Below are 10,034 nucleotides of genomic sequence, written 5' to 3' on the forward strand. Positions count from 1 at the left end.
CTAATCTTTTCCCTTCCCTTCCCAGCTGCGTCTCACTCCCTTTCATTAGGAAGTGAGCGCAGCCTTTTCTCCGTTCTGCACATGCGCGACGTTAAACACAAATGCGCAGGCGTGCGTTCCATTAGCCTCACTGCATTCCATTCCCATACAGGAAGTGGGCACAGCTATTACTACGGTCGCACATAAAAGAACCCACGGCCACCACTGCACATAGCTGACTCCACCACAGGACACCCACTTCTACACCAACGCAGGTAAGACAGGATCGGCACCTCTATGCTCCCGTTACAATCAGGCTCAGTCACCATGTGATAACGCTCTCAACTCTTTAGTTGCAGGCTCCCCTTGCTTCACCTCCACTGGCTGTGCTGCCATTTCCTCTCCCACCTGGAAGTTATACTTTATTCCACTATTTTCCTGTTTCTCTCTTCCCCCTTTTCCCATAACCTACTTTTATCTGCATTTGTGGGGTATCTATATGCTATTTACATCATAGTTTTATTCATTAATATGGAAGGGAAGAGTGCCCATGAGAGTGTTGAACTGCGGAGAGCAAAAGATTAAGCTGCTCCGATTTGCCACCATTGATAAGCTGTTCTCAGTAGATACACATGCTATCCAAACAGCAGCATCCACCATTGCTTCAGCCCACCCATTCAGTGACAGCTCACCAAGTCAGCCAGAGGAGTGGTGTAAGGAATTACACGTAGGCACTGACTCCACACCTTCACATCACAAGAAGGGGGTCTACAGGCTAGTGCAAGAATACGAGCAAGTCTTCAGCAAACATCCGCTAGACTTTTGAAAAATAAAAGGGGTCAAACACTACATCCCCACAAGTGCACACCCACCCATCAAAGAGAGATATAAGCCAAATCTACCTGCACATTACCAGTGTACCAAGGACATGTTGAGCAACATGAAGGAGGCTGGGGTTATCCGTGACAGTTGTAGCCTCTGGGCAGCTCCGTTGGTCCTGTTAAAGAAGAAGGACAGCACCACTCCCCTGTATTGAGGAATAGCTAGCTGCATTGACAACTGCAAATTATTTTTCTACCCTTGATCTCACTAGTCACTATTGGCAAGTGTCCGTTGCTGAGGCAGACCGGAAGAAGACCGCCTTTGCCACCCCGATGGGTCTCTGCGAGTTCAAAAGCATGCCCTTCGAGCTGTGCAATTTGCCAGGAACCTTCCAGAGGCTGATGGAATGCTGCTTGGGACACCGAAACTTTGAAACGGTACTGCTATACCTTTATGATGTTATTGTTTATTCTAACGCAAACAAGATTTTAGGGTGTATAAAAAGGGAGATTAGATCCGATGATCCCAACGTATTGTTACCCCTCTATAAATCACTTGTAAGGCCACATCTGGAATATGGGGTAAAGTCCTGAGCAGGTTGATAACCATTGGTTTGAGCATGGTAGGGTGTAGTACGCATCTTCCTGCATCGGTAAAAGCTGCAGAAGTCCTTGAAGATTTCCGCTTCAAAGGCAGTGCCTTGATCTGTGAGGACTCTCTCTGAGTAGCCATGAGGTCTGCATAAGTGTGCTTGGAAGACCTTCGCTGCAGTATGGGCCATTAGATCTTTGACTTGTACCACAACCATAAATCTCGAGTAGTTGTCTACCATCGTAAGTGCATACGTGAGCTCACCTCGATATTCTGCAACAAAACTCCCTTTTTCGATTTCAGTTTCAGCAAACACTCCTCTTCCTGTAGAAAATATTTATCATTACCTAAGACAGTCATTCTAATGCATGACAATATTAAGGCAATTTAGTTAAAACTTGTTTTAACTCACCTTTAAGGGGATTGATGTATTTCATGGTCAATCCAGGTTTGTCAGTGATGGCACTGACATAATGTATGGCGTCTTTTTCGGGCGTTATCCTTTGCCTTTTCATTGTGAAAATCCAGTTGCCTATATCAAAGCAAATTCTACTACTTGTAAAGTATGCAGAAAATGAAATGTAGAACATATAACATCAACTGCTTAGGAACGCATCATAGGTTAGTACTTAAAAGGATATTGTCATGTTCTAGTCATAATGCAAGCTGGACATTTTTCATGTTACCCTGTAATCGCCGGCCTGTTCTAATGCTCACAAGCCAAGATATAGGCTCAGCTGCTAAGGCTTCCCTCTGCCTTCTGAATGAAAATTGAATATGTCTGGCTCACTGTGTATATAGCAGGTGCTCAGAAAAAATAAGAGTTAATTCAATAGAAATAGCTCTGGCACACTATAGTGATCAATAACGTAAGAAAAGAACTCTTAGAATGCTGAAAATTCTTTATTTGTGCAAAAGGATAATTCATCCAACGTTTCGAGCTTGTTTTTAGGTCTTTATCAAGGATAAAGTTATCTAAGATCATAAAGGGTTACAAAACCATATAAACACGTAATTAGTACATAGTACAACATAACAGTACAATATATTGCTACTTGAGAGTACAATGGGTCAAATGACCATGATGCACATACAAAAAAATTTTCCAAAGCCATAGTGAAAACATTTGTACTGAGGAAAGAAAATTTCCACATGACCTATCTGGAGAAACATTCTGGATCAAACAACCAAAAATAGTCAAGCAGGTAAATACACACCTATATGGATAACAGGATGATATGTGTTCAATTGTATAGCGTCATTGCCATTAAGGTACAAATGGAAAACTTGCAATCCTATATAGTGAAGGAAATGAACACATATCATATCAAAGAACACAGGAACATGGGTGTGAGAAAAACCTCAATGCTTATACTTTGTTCTTTATAATGGTGTGAACATGTATATGTCTCAGTACCTTATGAACTTGAGAATTCTAGTGAGTAGATGATGAAAGCCTATTCCAGAACTGGAATCGGTAAATAATTGTAGGTGGAATCTAAATGAAAAGATGGTACAAGTGTTATCATGACACGTGGGCTATAACACAATGGACCGTGTGACAAAGAAGAAAGGAGAGAAAGAAGAGGAAGAAAATGGAACTACCTGTAACATTACGTGATAGTCACTGGTAAGTATCACTTGACAATTCAGGTGAAAAAGGATTCCTTTATTAAAGGGTTCTCAGTCGCCTCAGGATCATGAAATACTAGGGTAAATGATATGAGAATGGGTAAGAAGCACCACTAAAGGAAATATGAGATGCAGGACATATATCTATAAACCCCTGAACTACATGATAGAAATAAAAAGAAGAAAAAAGAAAAAAAAGAAGAAAGAAGAAGAACACATAGAATGCGGAAAGAGAATGGGTACAACTACCTGAGTTACTGCAGGGAGGCCCCTGGTAGGTATTGTGAGGGTTAGTGGAATTCCTTCACTGAAGGGTTCTCAGTTGCCTCAGGTTCGTGAAAAATGCTATAGACAAATAATGCCCGGAGAAAAGGGGTTCATATACAGCGAATAATGGTAATACAAGGTACATGTGTCCCATGTAATAGTATAAATATATATATATTGTACTAAGCTCTACACCAGAAATAGAAAGTAGTCCCTCTGCCTTCTGTCTAGGTGCCCTGAGTTATGTCCTGTAAACTGTCACAGTGACCTAGACACACATGTGTAGTAGGGGAATATCCCTGCTGAGATGCCAGTGCTAGAGCACTCGTTTGCTGTGGAGTTGAACGCTATGTGAGCAGTTCTTACCTTCAATGAGCTGAAGTCTCTTTTTTCAAATTTCAATATCTCTGTGGGTATCTGGCAGAAATATGGAATACTCTTTACTGCTAAGACCCTGTACACCACTCCCACTAAAGGGGGCTTTACACGCTGCGACATCGCTAATGCGGAGTCGTTGGGGTCACGGAATTTGTGACGCACATCCGGCCGCATTAGCGATGTTGCTGCGTGTGATACCGATGAGCGATTTTGCATCGTTGCAAAAACGTGCAAAATCGCTCATCGGTGACATGGGTCTCCATTCTCGATTATCGTTACTGCAGCAGTAATGATGTAGTTCGTCGCTCCTGCGGTAGCACACATCGCTCCGTGTGACACCGCAGAAACGAGGAACCTCTCCTTACCTGCCTCCCAGCCGCTATGAGGAAGGAAGGAGGTGGGCGGGATGTTCCGGCCACTCATCTCCGCCCCTCCGCTGCTATTGGGCGGTCGCTCAGTGACGTCGCTGTGACGCCGCACGGACCGCCCCCTTAGAAAGGAGGCGGTTCGCCGGACACAGCGACGTCGCCGGGCAGGTAAGTATGTGTGACGGGTCTGGTCGGTGTTGTGCGGCATGGGCAGCGATTTGCCCGTGTCGCGCAACAGATGGGGGCGGGTACCCACACTAGCGATATCGGGACCGATATCGCAGTGTGTAAAGTAGCCTTTAGTCACATGACCAAGACTGTATCTGTGTCCCTACAACACACTTGAGACAAATGTGTGTGTGAGCCTGCATTGTGGGGTATATATAATATATTATAGAGCTGGGAAGGATCATTCTAAGCAGTGAGCTGTTCCAGTATTTGTAGGAAAATACCCAGTAGAAGCATCAAACACAGCACCAATACCTCCCATCAGTATTCCACCACAGTGCCATGTAACCCATGCCCTACACTCCCATCTACACCAATACTATACAGGCACAAACTAGTATATCTGACTAAAAGCCCCCAAAATATGAAGAACGGCCTATAGTTGAGTGTGGATATAAAATCTATGTGAGCAGAGCTAGAATAGAAATCACTGATCGCATTGAAGTCATTCTGACCATAAATCACCATGATATCAAGGTGAGGAGTTGTGTGTTACTGCTGGGAGGAAAGGGTTAACAGTGGAATATTAAGGTGCATTTCTGTGTGCAGTGTTACTAGTCAATGTAACAATTCAGTATGAGCTGCTCTTGGTGCCGGGGGAGGGAGATGCTCTCCTGAGCAAGATAGATGGGGAATGAACATGATATCTATATAGTGTAAGGCAGGGGGTCTCAAACCAGGTGATCATGTCTGATCAACTGGTTACATTATGTCTGATTACCTTGTCTAACAGTTTTTTCTCCCCTTTCTTTACCTTCCAGGTTCCCATAGTCACGTGAAATATCCCTGTTGCACTTGATTACGGCTCACTATTCACTATAGGATGTCTTATATCTAACATCACACTCTCACCCATCAGCACTCTATAGGTTTGTATAAGGTATGCGCTTACACATCCGGTCCTCCATAGGTATTTCCACTTATGTAACACTATCCCTATGATCACTCATAACTCATACCCTTGTAGTCAATTACAGCCTCCTCTCTCCCCCCTCCCCTTTTCCCTTTCCATCTATAATTTTGCCAGTACAATATTAGTTTACATTAGGCACACACTCACATATTCCTTTCCTTAGTGATTTATTGTAATTCACATTCACATACAATTCTCTATGCCTGCCCCATTACTACATTCATACCTACTTGACCCTATCCTGATACCCCTTGTCTCACCTTGTTGGTCCCTACACCTGTTATCATGTCCTTTCCTGTGTCTGTCTTGTCACACAACACATTTTAGCATATAACTTGTGCTCCTTATTACCTGTCCTGCCTATTAGAATTATGTCCATTATGTCCATGCATGGCCCAATGAATCAAGTCTGTACTTCATATTCATGGTTTAAGCCTTTGGGTTCCAATGTGCCCAGAGTATATATCCAGAAAGATTCCCTTTCTTTGAGCTTCCTAATTCTATTGCCTCCTCTGCGTATGGCTTGGACATGTTCGATGACTTGGAATCTTAATTGGATCACTGTGTGATTATGCGTCACAAAATGGTGTGGGACTGGTAATAGAATCTGCTTACAATGTATTGTTGACTTGTGTTTAGCTCAAAGAAAGAGAATCTTTCTGGATATGTACTCTGGGCACATTAGAACCCAAGGGCTTAAACCGTGAATATGAAGTAAAGACTTGATTCATTGGGCCGTGCACCATGTCACCAAGTGTCCAATTGCATTGTCCAATGGCTCACAACGGTTATGCGTTTTCATTGGATGGATAATCGAAGCCATGTTTTTTTCCTTTCTGTTGGGTTTGTTGTGTGAGTAGCCTATAGGATTAAGTTGGTTACCGCAGGCAGTGGATTTAACTTCCTGTCTTTGGTCCAGTGGTAGATGGATTGTCTGGTCTATGAGCTGTTATTGGTTTGAATGCAGGTGAATGCCCATGGGCTGCTTATGACTGTGTAAAATAGTATTGATTCATGATGGATTTCAGACTACATGTAGATATCTTCAGTCTTTCTATCCACATCATTTAAATGAACATTATCCATGCAGCTTGAAATTCATCCAATAAGAGAAGCAACCTTGTACAACCAATCTGATAAGGGCACAGTATATCCTAAGGGAAGGTTATGGCTATAAAAGGGGACTTCTTGGAGTCACCAGGTTGTTGATGGATGTTGCATGATCTAGTCTAAGCTCTTAAGAGCTGGCTAGGGGATCAGAACCAGGATGCCTTGTGGACTCGGTCTAGGGACTTTGGCTTCAACTAGAGGATCACTTGGCTACATGGCTTCAATCTAGGGGCTTCAATTCCGATTGGAGATCATAACCGCAATCTAGGGATTTCGACTCCGGCTGCCAGGATTATACCATATCATCATACCAGAGACTACTTAAGGAAGAAACCCAGGTTGGCCAATTTTGTCACCTGGCTACAGACTTTGCAGACCTCAGCCAGCTTCCTAAATCTGGCGCTATTCTATTGTCGGTGGGTGCCCGACAAATTACACAGCTATGTCAAATTTTGGTTTATGAAACTTCAAATCCAGTGACTGATTATTATGTTTTCTAATGTCCTGATTTAAAAAAAAAAAAAAATATTTTTTTTTAACCATCAAATATTGATTTTGTACAATCCATGTGTGAAGTTACATACAAGTGACATGAACAAGAAAAATACTTATTGTAACCAAAAATATTCACAATTTTATATATAAAATACATTTATTTATTGTACAGTCATTCTGCAACTTTATTAGAAATTTATTCTTGCACTTTTTCCTTTTCTCTAGATCCCCCTTTTCTCTTATAGAAGGCCTGTGGATCTTCTCTGTGAAGCATCCGGCAATCATGTTCACGTTTCATTTACTTTGGTATCGTCGTTCCATCTCCTTGATATTCCGATGAAAACCTTCTTGTTCTTCCCACCAGCACCAAGGTTTTCAGACAAGTAGTCCAAATAGGAATGTAAAAAATGTAACTTCAAATTCATTAGACAACCCAAGGCTTTGAAACGTTTCAGCATGTTCTCCACGATGGACTTAAATTTTGATTCTTTGTTGTTACCTAGAAACGTATTTATTGCTTCTTTCAAAGAGTCCCAAGCCCTTTTTTCAACAGTTTTCATTATTGTTTAAAACACGTCATCCTTCATTCATGGGTTTCTGAATATCCGAACCCACAAAAATGCTTTTGTGCTGCCCCTGTGCCAGCAGCCGCCGTTGGTCGGATCCAGACCTTCTAAGAGAGTGGCTCGACCCGGGGGTCTCGCGGACATGTCGAATAAAAGGAGGAATGTAGATGTATGGGCTAGGCCGTATTAAGTTTGTGACGCCACCAACGGTGTGTGGTGAGGTGGGACACCACCGCTGCCGTTATGGGATACCCGGGAGAGATGTAGTGGCAGCTGGATGTTAACCCCTCCGTGTGTAGGGATGATTGCCCCGGGGCCCAGTGTCTTTGTGCAGGGTATGGTGATGGCAAGGGCCGGCGCGCCTGAGCAAGCAGGGGGATGTTTGGTTACTCACAGTAAATGAATCACACGAGTCTTTCGGTAAACCAAAGGTGCTGGTGGCCTGCCGCCCCGGCCAGTTGCATTCAGGTCCCCCACCCAGGCTGGTGCTCGCTGTCCTTTACTCTGCACTTGTTTTTGTGTATGGTGGACTGCCTGGTCTGGAACTCAGGAGTCCGCTCCCGGCTGGATATGGCCTAAGGAGCCGTGCCCGCAGGCGCTGGCCCGTGGGATCTAAGGGCCCTGGCGGTGGCCTTATCCCTATCAGTGGGCTGTTGTCTTCTTTGAGGGACTTTAGGTGGGATAGGACCTATAATCCTGCCCTCAATCATTTAATTAGCTAGGCCGCTGGTTTCGGTCCTGGCTTCAGTGTCCTAGGTGACTAGGGTTTCAGGTCGGCTGTGTGTTTCCTAAGTGAGGAAAGGTGTTGTGCGGGGGCCTATCTGTAACTACCTGGTTTTGCCAGGGCATCACACCTTCCTTCAGACTTGATTCTGACAGTCCCTGAAACTTGGTACACAGGTACTTAAACATCTCTCCTTCTTTCAGTAGCGCTTTCACAAACAGCTTCATCAGTCCAAGCTTACAGTGGAGTGGTGGCAAGAGAACTTTAGGTGGGATCAACTAAGCTTTATGCAACAATGTTCTTGAGTCCCGGTTACAAAGATGTTCTTGTTGGCCAATTTTTTTTGCTCCAGTGAAGAGTCCTAACCTGGCTTTCCAATTCACACAAAAAGCATGTGTTCTGCCTTCTTTTACGTAATGCTGTGAATCTCTAGCATACAGCTAAACCCTAGTTCACATTTCAAATAAACAGACTGTGGAGTTCAATAGCCTTGATTTATTAGCTGGTAACGTGAACTTGATTGCAGTATACATGGAATATACAGTGAATATAGGAATATCCAAGATGCAGTTGAAGACAGAATACGGTATATCCAAGATACTGTTTTATACGGGTAAAAACTATAACAAGAAAATGATTACAGTCAGTACAGTGTTAATACAGAGTTAACATAGCATAACAGTACATGAGATGCAGTTCTTACGAGAATGTAGGTGAAAGGTCACTGCATCTGCAATACATAGAAATCTTATCTAGACAAACAAGACAGGGATGACACTAAAGGTGTAGAAGTACAATGTACAATGCATTTACTACACTCTTCCATCTAGGATTCTATCACTAACACATGTAATTTGCTTTGCTCACCGGATTACACTAGGCAGGGGTGAATGTACAGAGAGGTAAGTCGGCATGTCCTTTCCTGACAAATCCAAAGAAAAAATGGCTGCAGGCTTCTTCTCAGCTCAGGGAGGCATTCCTTACCCAGAATACATTTAGCTTAAAGGGAAACTCAGCAATTCAAAAGAATAACAATGACCTCTAGGGATTGTAACAGAAATTTCAATGAATGACTATTAGCAGGCTGCCATGAGGCAGAACAGCATGGGTATTTAATATATCCTCCTTGCTGCCCAAGAAGCAATGAGAACATTTTTAGACCACCACATATTGACCATCCATGCTCCTTGTAGTTAAGTTTCTTGAGAATAAAGTCTAAATTCTCACAGCTTTCTTCCAAGTGCATAGCATGTGTGACGCCCTGGACTAGCCAGGTAGTCACAAACACAAAATCACACACACCCCCTCCCCTGGATAGTCTACATCAGTCACACAAAATCCTTGTTGCCTCCTCCAGGCTCTGATGTCCACACCAGGTGGGGCGGAGCCAGGCGGTTGGCCCCACCCACCGAGGAGTTCACAGGCCCGGAGGCGGGAAAAAGCAGTTAGTTTAGTTTTGTAGTGGAAAGTGAGAGGACAGAAACTGTTAGTGTCTGGGTAGGAGCCCAGGCACTGTCAGCAAGGTCGGCAGACGGTGGTGGCCGTCTGCAGGAGGTGGTACAAGTCAGCTGAACCGTAGGACCGGGGACGGGCGGTGACCCGAGGGGAACTGAACCGGTGAGCGGATCTGTACCAAGCACAAAGGCAGGGCCATTGGACCCTGACCAGGCTAGGAGCCGCCGACATTGGTCAAATCCGAGAGTGACCGGAATCCCAGGGGTTCCCTAACACCCAAGACCCGACAGAAGGCAACCGTCCACACCGTGAGGATAAAAAGCCACCGCCATAGGCTAGAGATCCAAGGGCCAGCGCCTGCGGGCAAACGGGCTCCCTCGGTACGTACACCCCAGCCATCCAGCCTCCCCGTACCGCCACCGGGCCCCGGGATCACCAACCCCTACCCACGGAGGGGGAACCAACATCCTAGCTGCTCCCTGCCATCGCTCCCGGGATCCCCGTCA

The sequence above is a fragment of the Anomaloglossus baeobatrachus genome, unplaced genomic scaffold (assembly GCF_048569485.1).
Source record: "Anomaloglossus baeobatrachus isolate aAnoBae1 unplaced genomic scaffold, aAnoBae1.hap1 Scaffold_137, whole genome shotgun sequence".
NCBI lineage: Eukaryota > Metazoa > Chordata > Amphibia > Anura > Aromobatidae > Anomaloglossus > Anomaloglossus baeobatrachus.